General features: G+C 46.5%; 2 non-coding genes across 2 annotated transcripts; both read right to left on the bottom strand.

The window, feature by feature from the left end:
• Positions 1 to 427: 427 nt before the first annotated feature.
• On the bottom strand, positions 428 to 499 carry TRNAH-GUG (transfer RNA histidin (anticodon GUG)). Its single transcript has one exon. It is a non-coding gene; the product is annotated as a tRNA-His (tRNA).
• Positions 500 to 13562: 13063 nt separating this feature from the next.
• Positions 13563 to 13634, bottom strand: TRNAH-GUG (transfer RNA histidin (anticodon GUG)). The gene has a single exon. It is a non-coding gene; the product is annotated as a tRNA-His (tRNA).
• Between the last annotated feature and the right edge of the window lie 226 nt (positions 13635 to 13860).

Below are 13860 nucleotides of genomic sequence, written 5' to 3'. Positions count from 1 at the left end.
TACTATCATCAGCGTGTGACTGTAAAGGCGGGACCTCACGCTCTCTGTAACGCGCTCCATTGGCAACATCAGTTAAATGTCGTTGGTTCAATCCCTCGCGGATGTTGTTTTTATTCCCATTTGTAACTGGGAAATACTGTCGCTGCAATACATATGTCTTAATCAAGCTAGTGGTTATTGACGTAAATGGCAGTGTTATAATGTTTCATGTACTGCAAATGTCACCACATAATGCGCTCTTAATTAGATTTGGTTGAAATACATTACAGTCACCCGATGAAAAAGTGTGCAAAGAGCATTAAAGAACAAAAGGTTCATAACAGTAACAGGACATATCGAATTGTTTCAGTCCTCCACAGAGATTGCCAATGTATTAATGGAAATTGTAAAATATCTGCCCAACTGCCGTGACATTGCCTCACCGCAATGCCGTGACTCGGATTCGAACCGAGGTTGCTGCGGCCACAACGCAGAGTACTAACCACTATACGATCACAGCGAGCTACTTGGGCTGCTACAATGTGACGTTCCACCTCTATCATAAGCTGTACTCCATCTGTGATGTCATGACTCATGTTTGAATTAAAGGTTGGTTGTGATGTTATCCATGAGAATAAGTGGACACCTGATCCCCAGTCACTTATTTAAGATCTCAATAATCAAGTCAGAATCCAAATGAAAGTCATCAAAGTGGAGCCAATTAGAAATAATATAGTTACACAAACCTGGCAATGGTGCGGCAGCCAGGGCCGATAATGGCCCGCCAGCCTGAGAGCAGGAAAGTGTGAGAGCAGTGATGGTCTTGTGAGAGTTTACAGCTGTTATTGACCCTGTCCCCTTCCATTGCAGAGTTTTCTCCCTATAAGAAGTGCAGAGGCTCCCTCCGGGGTGCTAATAGTACATTTATTTTTTTGCGCAGGAGAAATGCTCTTCACCAATTGCACGTGCCAAATCACCCGAAGGCCACCACCATAAAATTCAGGCATTCATGTTCATGCGTCCTCCATGTTATGTCCTTATAAAGGGATGCATGTTCATGATGACTCCATGTCACACCTGCATACAAGGATGCATGTTCATGCCGCCTCGTTCTCTTGGCTTCATACAGGTATTTTATCTCCTCCCTGTCTCACCCTCATGCAGGGATGCATGACCAATGCTCCTTCCCTTCTCGCCCGCATACATGGATGCACGTTCATGTCTCCTCGTTCTCTCGGCTTCATACAGGGATTTTATCTCCTCCCTGTCTCACCCTCAGGAAGGGATGCATGACCAATGCTCCTTCCCGTCTCGCCCGCATACATGGATGCACGTTCACGCCTCCTCCTTCTCTCGGCTTCATACGAGGATCATATCTCCTCCCTGTCTCACCCTCATGCAGGGATGCATGACCAATGCTCCTTCCTGTCTCGCCCGCATACATGGATGCACGTTCACGCCTCCTCCTTCTCTCGGCTTCATACGGGAATCATATCTCCTCCCTGTCTCACCCTCATGCAGGGATGCATGACCAATGCTCCTTCCCTTCTCGCCTGCATACATGGATGCACGTTCACGCCTCCTCCTTCTCTCGGCTTCATACGGGGATCATATCTCCTCCCTGTCTCACCCTCATGCAGGGATGCATGACCAATGCTCCTTCCTGTCTCGCCCGCATACATGGATGCACGTTCACGCCTCCTCCTTCTCTCGGCTTCATACGAGGATCATATCTCCTCCCTGTCTCACCCTCATGCAGGGATGCATGACCAATGCTCCTTCCTGTCTCGCCCGCATACATGGATGCACGTTCACGCCTCCTCCTTCTCTCGGCTTCATACGGGGATCATACATCCTCCCTGTCTCACCCTCATGCAGGGATGCATGACCAATGCTCCTTCCTGTCTCGCCCGCATACATGGATGCACGTTCACGCCTCCTCCTTCTCTCGGCTTCATACGGGGATCATATCTCCTCCCTGTCTCACCCATATGCAGGGATGCATGACCAATGCTCCTTCCCTTCTCGCCTGCATACATGGATGCACGTTCACGCCTCCTCCTTCTCTCGGCTTCATACGGGGATCATATCTCCTCCCTGTCTCACCCTCATGCAGGGATGCATGACCAATGCTCCTTCCTGTCTCGCCCGCATACATGGATGCACGTTCACGCCTCCTCCTTCTCTCGGCTTCATACGGGGATCATATCTCCTCCCTGTCTCACCCTCATGCAGGGATGCATGACCAATGCTCCTTCCCTTCTCGCCTGCATACATGGCTGCACGTTCACGCCTCCTCCTTCTCTCGGCTTCATACGGGGATCATATCTCCTCAATGTCTCACCCTCACTTCCAACATGTGTAACTTCTTGTTCTCTTTGACGTCTGGGGCATGGGTGGCTACTGCACAGCTCTAGATGTCGCCCACCTGCAAGGTGCTATTGAAAGCACTTTTCCACATTGGACGAGCTATATTAACCCCCTCTCCCCAAATACAATAAAAATAAAGAAATATATGTGCTTCCATAATGTCTACCTTCTAATGTTTCATATGTGTAAGCACATTGTCCTCCTCCTGACCACATTCTAAAACTATGTGCAAATTGTTCCTTCCATAAACTGTAACTTCCTTGGCCCTTTATTTATAATGACTGTTATACTCTCTCTCTTTCCGCCACAGTATAAAAAAGCCTAGCACAACTCATGATTGGACTAAGAAATTCCTGTCATTTAGTTGGAAATGATTTTCCCATTATCCCCAAAAACTCCTCACTGTGTCTAAGAACGCTTTTTTTTACAGGACAATACAGATCAGATTGACTTGAAAGGTCCTTTCACGCGACTACAGAATGTCTCTCATTCCACTAAAAGATACGCCAGTGCCTACAATAGCCTAGGACTAGACTATGAGTCCCAATGTAGAAAGACCACAAGTCCACAGATATGCCTGTTTATTTAAACATCTGTATTATCATCATCGTGTGACTGTAAAGGCGGGACCTCGCGCTCTCTGTAACGCGCTCCATTGGCAACATCAGTTAAATGTCGTTGGTTCAATCCCTCGCGGGTGTTGTTTTTATTCCCATTTGTAACTGGGAATACTGTCGCTGCAATACATATGTCTTAATCAAGCTAGTGGTTATTGACGTAAATGGCAGTGTTATAATGTTTCATGTACTGCAAATGTCACCACATAATGCGCTCTTAATTAGATTTGGTTGAAATACATTACAGTCACCCGATGAAAAAGTGTGCAAAGAGCATTAAAGAAACAAAAGGTTCATAACAGTAACAGGACATCGAATTGTTTCAGTCCTCCACAGAGATTGCCAATGTATTAATGGAAATTCTAAAATATCTGCCCAACTGCCGTGACATTGCCTCACCGCAATGCCGTGACTCGGATTCATAGAGGTTGCTGCGGCCACAACGCAGAGTACTAACCACTATACGATCACGGCGAGCTACTTGGGCTGCTACAATGTGAAGTTCCACCTCTATCATAAGCTGTACTCCATCTGTGATGTCATGACTCATGTTTGAATTAAAGGTTGGTTGTGATGTTATCCATGAGAATAAGTGGACACCTGATCCCCAGTCACTTATTTAAGATCTCAATAATCAAGTCAGAATCCAAATGAAAGTCATCAAAGTGGAGCCAATTAGAAATAATATAGTTACACAAACCTGGCAATGGTGCGGCAGCCAGGGCCGATAATGGCCCGCCAGCCTGAGAGCAGGAAAGTGTGAGAGCAGTGATGGTCCTGTGAGAGTTTACAGCTGTTATTGACCCTGTCCCCTTCCATTGCAGAGTTTTCTCCCTATAAGAAGTGCAGAGGCTCCCTCCGGGGTGCTAATAGTAAATTTATTTTTTTGCGCAGGAGAAGTGCTCTTCACCAATTGCACGTGCCAAATCACCCGAAGGCCACCACCATAAAATTCAGGCATTCATGTTCATGCGTCCTCAATGTTATGTCCTTATAAAGGGATGCATGTTCATGCCGCCTCGTTCTCTTGGCTTCATACAGGGATTTTATCTCCTCCCTGTCTCACCCTCATGCAGGGATGCATGACCAATGCTCCTTCCCTTCTCGCCCGCATACATGGATGCACGTTCATGTCTCCTCGATCTCTCGGCTTCATATGGGGATTTTATCTCCTCCCTGTCTCTCCCTCGGGAAGGGATGCATGACCAATGCTCCTTCCCGTCTCGCCCGCATACATGGATGCACGTTCACGCCTCCTCCTTCTCTCGGCTTCATACGGGGATCATATCTCCTCCCTGTCTCACCCTCATGCAGGGATGCATGACCAATGCTCCTTCCTGTCTCGCCCGCATACATGGATGCACGTTCACGCCTCCTCCTTCTCTCGGCTTCATACGGGGATCATATCTCCTCCCTGTCTCACCCTCATGCATGGATGAATGACCAATGCTCCTTCCTGTCACTCCCGCATACATGGATGCACGTTCACGCCTCCTCCTTCTCTCGGCTTCATACGGGGATCATATCTCCTCCCTGTCTCACCCTCATGCAGGGATGAATGACCAATGCTCCTTCCTGTCTCGCCCGCATACATGGATGCACGTTCACGCCTCCTCCTTCTCTCGGCTTCATACGGGGATCATATCTCCTCCCTGTCTCACCCTCATGCAGGGATGCATGACCAATGCTCCTTCCCTTCTCGCCTGCATACATGGATGCACGTTCACGCCTCCTCCTTCTCTCGGCTTCATACGGGGATCATATCTCCTCCCTGTCTCACCCTCATGCAGGGATGCATGACCAATGCTCCTTCCCTTCTCGCCTGCATACATGGATGCACGTTCACGCCTCCTCCTTTTCTCGGCTTCATACGGGGATCATATCTCCTCAATGTCTCACCCTCACTTCCAACATGTGTAACTTCTTGTTCTCTTTGACGTCTGGGGCATGGGTGGCTACTGCACAGCTCTAGATGTCGCCCACCTGCAAGGTGCTATGGAAAGCACTTTTCCACATTGGACGTGCTATATTAACCCCCTCTCCCCAAATACAATAAAAATAAAGAAATATATGTGCTTCCATAATTTCTACCTTCTAATGTTTCATATGTGTAAGCACATTGTCCTCCTCCTGACCACATTCTAAAACTATGTGCAAATTGTTCCTTCCATAAACTGTCACTTCCTTGGCCTTTTATTTATAATGACTGTTATACTCTCTCTCTTTCCGCCACAGTATAAAAAAGCCTAGCACACCTCATGATTGGACTAAGAAATTCCTGTCATTTAGTTGGAAATGATTTTCCCATTATCCCCAAAAACTCCTCACTGTGTCTAAGAACGCTTTTTTTCACAGGACAATACAGATCAGATTGACTTGAAAGGTCCTTTCACGCGACTACAGAATGCCTCTCATTCCACTAAAAGATACGCCAGTGCCTACAATAGCCTAGGACTAGACTATGAGTCCCAATGTAGAAAGACCACAAGTCCACAGATATGCCTGTTTATTTAAACATCTGTATTATCATCAGCGTGTGACTGTAAAGGCGGGACCTCGCGCTCTCTGTAACGCGCTCCATTGGCAACATCAGTTAAATGTCGTTGGTTCAATCCCTCGCGGATGTTGTTTTTATTCCCATTTGTAACTGGGAAATACTGTCGCTGCAATACATATATCTTAATCAAGCTAGTGGTTATTGACGTAAATGGCAGTGTTATAATGTTTCATGTACTGCAAATGTCACCACATAATGTGCTCTTAATTACATTTGGTTGAAATACATTACAGTCACCCGATGAAAAAGTGTGCAAAGAGCATTAAAGAAACAAAAGGTTCATAACAGTAACAGGACATATCGAATTGTTTCAGTCCTCCACAGAGATTGCCAATGTATTAATGGAAATTCTAAAATATCTGCCCAACTGCCGTGACATTGCCTCACCGCAATGCCGTGACTCGGATCCGAACCGAGGTTGCTGCGGCCACAACGCAGAGTACTAACCACTATACAATCACGGCAAGCTACTTGGGCTGCTACAATGTGTCGTTCCACCTCTATCATAAGCTGTACTCCATCTGTGATGTCATGACTCATGTTTGAATTAAAGGTTGGTTGTGATGTTATCCATGAGAATAAGTGGACACCTGATCCCCAGTCACTTATTTAAGATCTCAATAATCAAGTCAGAATCCAAATGAAAGTCATCAAAGTGGAGCCAATTAGAAATAATATAGTTACACAAACCTGGCAATGGTGCGGCAGCCAGGGCCGATAATGGCCCGCCAGCCTGAGAGCAGGAAAGTGTGAGAGCAGTGATGGTCTTGTGAGAGTTTACAGCTGTTATTGACCCTGTCCCCTTCCATTGCAGAGTTTTCTCCCTATAAGAAGTGCAGAGGCTCCCTCCGGGGTGCTAATAGTACATTTCTTTTTTTGCGCAGGAGAAGTGCTCTTCACCAATTGCACGTGCCAAATCACCCGAAGGCCACCACCATAAAATTCAGGCATTCATGTTCATGCGTCCTCCATGTTATGTCCTTATAAAGGGATGCATGTTCATGATGACTCCATGTCACACCTGCATACAAGGATGCATGTTCATGCCGCCTCGTTCTCTTGGCTTCATACAGGGATTTTATCTCCTCCCTGTCTCACCCTCATGCAGGGATGCATGACCAATGCTCCTTCCCTTCTCGCCCGCATACATGGATGCACGTTCATGTCTCCTCGTTCTCTCGGCTTCATACAGGGATTTTATCTCCTCCCTGTCTCACCCTCAGGAAGGGATGCATGACCAATGCTCCTTCCCGTCTCGCCCGCATACATGGATGCACGTTCACGCCTCCTCCTTCTCTCGGCTTCATACGGGGATCATATCTCCTCCCTGTCTCACCCTCATGCAGGGATGCATGACCAATGCTCCTTCCTGTCTCGCCCGCATACATGGATGCACGTTCACGCCTCCTCCTTCTCTCGGCTTCATACAGGGATCATATCTCCTCCCTGTCTCACCCTCATGCAGGCATGCATGACCAATGCTCCTTCGCTTCTCGCCTGCATACATGGATGCACGTTCACGCCTCCTCCTTCTCTCGGCTTCATACGGGGATCATATCTCCTCCCTGTCTCACCCTCATGCAGGGATGCATGACCAATGCTCCTTCCTGTCTCGCCCGCATACATGGCTGCACGTTCACGCCTCCTCCTTCTCTCGGCTTCATACGGGGATCATATCTCCTCCCTGTCTCACCCTCATGCAGGGATGCATGACCAATGCTCCTTCCTGTCTCGCCCGCATACATGGATGCACGTTCACGCCTCCTCCTTCTCTCGGCTTCATACGGGGATCATATCTCCTCAATGTCTCACCCTCACTTCCAACATGTGTAACTTCTTGTTCTCTTTGACGTCTGGGGCATGGGTGGCTACTGCACAGCTCTAGATGTCGCCCACCTGCAAGGTGCTATGGAAAGCACTTTTCCACATTGGACGTGCTATATTAACCCCCTCTCCCCAAATACAATAAAAATAAAGAAATATATGTGCTTCCATAATGTCTACCTTCTAATGTTTCATATGTGTAAGCACATTGTCCTCCTCCTGACCACATTCTAAAACTATGTGCAAATTGTATCTTCCATAAACTGTCACTTCCTTGGCCCTTTATTTATAATGACTGTTATACTCTCTCTCTTTCCGCCACAGTATAAAATAGCCTAGCACACCTCATGATTGGACTAAGAAATTCCTGCCATTTAGTTGGAAATTATTTTCCCATTATCCCCAAAAACTCCTCACTGTGTCTAAGAACGCTTTTTTTCACAGGACAATACAGATCAGATTGACTTGAAAGGTCCTTTCACGCGACTACAGAACGCCTCTCATTCCACTCAAAGATACGCCAGTGCCTACAATAGCCTAGGACTAGACTATGAGTCCCAATGTAGAAAGACCACAAGTCCACAGATATGCCTGTTTATTTAAACATCTGTATTATTATCAGCGTGTGACTGTAAAGGCGGGACCTTGCGCTCTCTGTAACGCGCTCCATTGGCAACATCAGTTAAATGTCGTTGGTTCAATCCCTCGCGGATGTTGTTTTTATTCCCATTTTTTATTCCCATTTGTAACTGGGAAATACTGTCGCTGCAATACATATGTCTTAATCAAGCTAGTGGTTATTGACGTAAATGGCAGTGTTATAATGTTTCATGTACTGCAAATGTCACCACATAATGCGCTCTTAATTAGATTTGGTTGAAATACATTACAGTCACCCGATGAAAAAGTGTGCAAAGAGCATTAAAGAGACAAAAGGTTCATAACAGTAACAGGACATATCGAATTGTTTCAGTCCTCCACAGAGATTGCCAATGTATTAATGGAAATTCTAAAATATCTGCCCAACTGCCGTGACATTGCCTCACCGCAATGCCGTGACTCAGATTCGAACCGAGGTTGCTGCTGCCACAATGCAAAGTACTAACCACTATACGATCACGGCGAGCTACTTGGGCTGCTACAATGTGATGTTCCACCTCTATCATAAGCTGTACTCCATCTGTGATGTCATGACTCATGTTTGAATTAAAGGTTGGTTGTGATGTTATCCATGAGAATAAGTGGACACCTGATCCCCAGTCACTTATTTAAGATCTCAATAATCAAGTCAGAATCCAAATGAAAGTCATCAAAGTGGAGCCAATTAGAAATAATATAGTTACACAAACCTGGCAATGGTGCGGCAGCCTGGGCCGATAATGGCCCGCCAGCCTGAGAGCAGGAAAGTGTGAGAGCAGTGATGGTCTTGTGAGAGTTTACAGCTGTTATTGACCCTGTCCCCTTCCATTGCAGAGTTTTCTCCCTATAAGAAGTGCAGAGGCTCCCTCCGGGGTGCTAATAGTACATTTATTTTTTTGCACAGGAGAAGTGCTCTTCGCCAATTGCACGTGCCAAATCACCCGAAGGCCACCACCATATAATTCAGGCATTCATGTTCATGCGTCCTCCATGTTATGTCCTTATAAAGGGATGCATGTTCATGATGACTCCATGTCATACCTGCATACAAGGATGCATGTTCATGCCGCCTCGTTCTCTTGGCTTCATACAGGGATTTTATCTCCTCCCTGTTTCACCCTCATGCAGGGATGCATGACCAATGCTCCTTCCCTTCTCGACCGCATACATGGATGCACGTTCATGTCTTCTCGTTCTCTCGGCTTCATACGGGGATTTTATCTCCTCCCTGTCTCACCCTCAGGAAGGGATGCATGACCAATGCTCCTTCCCGTCTCGCCCGCATACATGGATGCACGTTCACGCCTCCTCCTTCTCTCGGCTTCATACGGGGATCATATCTCCTCCCTGTCTCACCCTCATGCAGGGATGCATGACCAATGCTCCTTCCCTTCTCGCCCGCATACATGGATGCACGTTCATGTCTCCTCGTTTTCTCGGCTTCATACGGGGATTTTATCTCCTCCCTGTCTCACCCTCAGGAAGGGATGCATGACCAATGCTCCTTCCCGTCTCGCCCGCATACATGGATGCACGTTCACGCCTCCTCCTTCTCTCGGCTTCATACGGGGATCATATCTCCTCCCTGTCTCACCCTCATGCAGGGATGCATGACCAATGCTCCTTCCTGTCTCGCCCGCATACATGGATGCACGTTCACGCCTCCTCCTTCTCTCGGCTTCATACGGGGATCATATCTCCTCCCTGTCTCACCCTCATGCAGGGATGCATGACCAATGCTCCTTCCCTTCTCGCCTGCATACATGGATGCACGTTCACGCCTCCTCCTTCTCTCGGCTTCATACGGGGATCATATCTCCTCCCTGTCTCACCCTCATGCAGGGATGCATGACCAATGCTCCTTCCTGTCTCGCCCGCATACATGGATGCACGTTCACGCCTCCTCCTTCTCTCGGCTTCATACGGGGATCATATCTCCTCCCTGTCTCACCCTCATGCAGGGATGCATGACCAATGCTCCTTCCCTTCTCGCCTGCATACATGGATGCACGTTCACGCCTCCTCCTTCTCTTGGCTTCATACGGGGATCATATCTCCTCAATGTCTCACCCTCGCTTCCAACATGTGTAACTTCTTGTTCTCTTTGACGTCTGGGGCATGGGTGGCTACTGCACAGCTCTAGATGTCGCCCACCTGCAAGGTGCTATGGAAAGCACTTTTCCACATTGGACGTGCTATATTAACCCCCTCTCCCCAAATACAATAAAAATAAAGAAATATATGTGCTTCCATAATGTCTACCTTCTAATGTTTCATATGTGTAAGCACATTGTCCTCCTCCTGACCACACTCTAAAACTATGTGAAAATTGTTCCTTCCATAAACTGTCACTTCCTTGGCCCTTTATTTATAATGACTGTTATACTCTCTCTCTTTCCGCCACAGTATAAAAAAGCCTAGCACACCTCATGATTGGACTAAGAAATTCCTGTCATTTAGTTGGAAATGATTTTCCCATTATCCCCAAAAACTCCTCACTGTGTCTAAGAACGCTTTTTTTCACAGGACAATACAGATCAGATTGACTTGAAAGGTCCTTTCACGCGACTACAGAATGCCTCTCATTCCACTAAAAGATACGCCAGTGCCTACAATAGCCTAGGACTAGACTATGAGTCCCAATGTAGAAAGACCACAAGTCCACAGATATGCCTGTTTATTTAAACATCTGTATTATCATCAGCGTGTGACTGTAAATGCGGGACCTCGCGCTCTCTGTAACGCGCTCCATTGGCAACATCAGTTAAATGTCGTTGGTTCAATCCCTCGCGGATGTTGTTTTTATTCCCATTTGTAACTGGGAAATACTGTCGCTGCAATACATATGTCTTAATCAAGCTAGTGGTTATTGACGTAAATGGCAGTGTTATAATGTTTCATGTACTGCAAATGTCACCACATAATGCGCTCTTAATTAGATTTGGTTGAAATACATTACAGTCACCCGATGAAAAAGTGTGCAAAGAGCATTAAAGAAACAAAAGGTTCATAACAGTAACAGGACATATCGAATTGTTTCAGTCCTCCACAGAGATTGCCAATGTATTAATGGAAATTCTAAAATATCTGCCCAACTGCCGTGCAATGCCGTGACTCGGATTCGAACCGAGGTTGCTGAGGCCACAATGCAGAGTACTAACCACTATACGATCACGGGGAGCTACTTGGGCTGCTACAATGTGACGTTCCACCTCTATCATAAGCTGTACTCCATCTGTGATGTCATGACTCATGTTTGAATTAAAGGTTGGTTGTGATGTTATCCATGAGAATAAGTGGACAACTGATCCCCAGTCACTTATTTAAGATCTCAATAATCAAGTCAGAATCCAAATGAAAGTCATCAAAGTGGAGCCAATTAGAAATAATATAGTTACACAAACCTGGCAATGGTGCGGCAGCCAGGGCCGATAATGGCCCGCCAGCCTGAGAGCAGGAAAGTGTGAGAGCAGTGATGGTCTTGTGAGAGTTTACAGCTGTTATTGACCCTGTCCCCTTCCATTGCAGAGTTTTCTCCCTATAAGAAGTGCAGAGGCTCCCTCCGGGGTGCTAATAGTACATTTATTTTTTTGCGCAGGAGAAATGCTCTTCACCAATTGCACGTGCCAAATCACCCGAAGGCCACCACCATAAAATTCAGGCATTCATGTTCATGCGTCCTCCATGTTATGTCCTTATAAAGGGATGCGTGTTCATGATGACTCCATGTCACACCTGCATACAAGGATGCATGTTCATGCCGCCTCGTTCTCTTGGCTTCATACAGGGATTTTATCTCCTCCCTGTCTCACCCTCATGCAGGGATGCATGACCAATGCTCCTTCCCTTCTCGCCCGCATACATGGATGCACGTTCATGTCTCCTCGTTCTCTCGGCTTCATACAGGGATTTTATCTCCTCCCTGTCTCACCCTCAGGAAGGGATGCATGACCAATGCTCCTTCCCGTCTCGCCCGCATACATGGATGCACGTTCACGCCTCCTCCTTCTCTCGGCTTCATACGGGGATCATATCTCCTCCCTGTCTCACCCTCATGCAGGGATGCATGATCAATGCTCCTTCCTGTCTCGCCCGCATACATGGATGCACGTTCACGCCTCCTCCTTCTCTCGGCTTCATACGGGGATCATATCTCCTCCCTGTCTCACCCTCATGCAGGGATGCATGACCAATGCTCCTTCCCTTCTCGCCTGCATACATGGATGCACGTTCACGCCTCCTCCTTCTCTCGGCTTCATACGGGGATCATATGTCCTCCCTGTCTCACCCTCATGCAGGGATGCATGACCAATGCTCCTTCCCTTCTCGCCTGCATACATGGATGCACGTTCACGCCTCCTCCTTCTCTCGGCTTCATACGGGGATCATATGTCCTCCCTGTCTCACCCTCATGCAGGGATGCATGACCAATGCTCCTTCCCTTCTCGCCTGCATACATGGATGCACGTTCACGCCTCCTCCTTCTCTCGGCTTCATACGGGGATCATATCTCCTCAATGTCTCACCCTCACTTCCAACATGTGTAACTTCTTGTTCTCTTTGACGTCTGGGGCATGGGTGGCTACTGCACAGCTCTAGATGTCGCCCACCTGCAAGGTGCTATTGAAAGCACTTTTCCACATTGGACGAGCTATATTAACCCCCTCTCCCCAAATACAATAAAAATAAAGAAATATATGTGCTTCCATAATGTCTACCTTCTAATGTTTCATATGTGTAAGCACATTGTCCTCCTCCTGACCACATTCTAAAACTATGTGCAAATTGTTCCTTCCATAAACTGTAACTTCCTTGGCCCTTTATTTATAATGACTGTTATACTCTCTCTCTTTCCGCCACAGTATAAAAAAGCCTAGCACACCTCATGATTGGACTAAGAAATTCCTGTCATTTAGTTGGAAATGATTTTCCCATTATCCCCAAAAACTCCTCACTGTGTCTAAGAACGCTTTTTTTCACAGGACAATACAGATCAGATTGACTTGAAAGGTCCTTTCACGCGACTACAGAATGTCTCTCATTCCACTAAAAGATACGCCAGTGCCTACAATAGCCTAGGACTAGACTATGAGTCCCAATGTAGAAAGACCACAAGTCCACAGATATGCCTGTTTATTTAAACATCTGTATTATCATCATCGTGTGACTGTAAAGGCGGGACCTCGCGCTCTCTGTAACGCGCTCCATTGGCAACATCAGTTAAATGTCGTTGGTTCAATCCCTCGCGGATGTTGTTTTTATTCCCATTTGTAACTGCGAAATACTGTCGCTGCAATACATATGTCTTAATCAAGCTAGTGGTTATTGACGTAAATGGCAGTGTTATAATGTTTCATGTACTGCAAATGTCACCACATAATGCGCTCTTAATTAGATTTGGTTGAAATACATTACAGTCACCCGATGAAAAAGTGTGCAAAGAGCATTAAAGAAACAAAAGGTTCATAACAGTAACAGGACATATCGAATTGTTTCAGTCCTCCACAGAGATTGCCAATGTATTAATGGAAATTCTAAAATATCTGCCCAACTGCCGTGACATTGCCTCACCGCAATGCCGTGACTCGGATTCGAACCGAGGTTGCTGCGGCCACAACGCAGAGTACTAACCACTATACGATCACGGCGAGCTACTTGGGTTACTACAATGTGACGTTCCACCTCTATCATAAGCTGTAACCCATCTGTGATGTCATGACTCATGTTTGAATTAAAGGTTGGTTGTGATGTTATCCATGAGAATAAGTGGACACCTGATCCCCAGTCACTTATTTAAGATCTCAATAATCAAGTCAGAATCCAAATGAAAGTTATCAAAGTGGAGCCAATTAGAAATAATATAGTTACACAAAC

The sequence above is a fragment of the Ambystoma mexicanum genome, assembly GCF_040938575.1.
Source record: "Ambystoma mexicanum isolate Mex_15411 chromosome 12 unlocalized genomic scaffold, UKY_AmexF1_1 Mex_chr12_unloc.1, whole genome shotgun sequence".
NCBI classification, from domain to species: domain Eukaryota; kingdom Metazoa; phylum Chordata; class Amphibia; order Caudata; family Ambystomatidae; genus Ambystoma; species Ambystoma mexicanum.
Note: the sequence above shows the minus strand (reverse complement) of the source record. Positions and strands in the feature narration are given on the sequence as shown.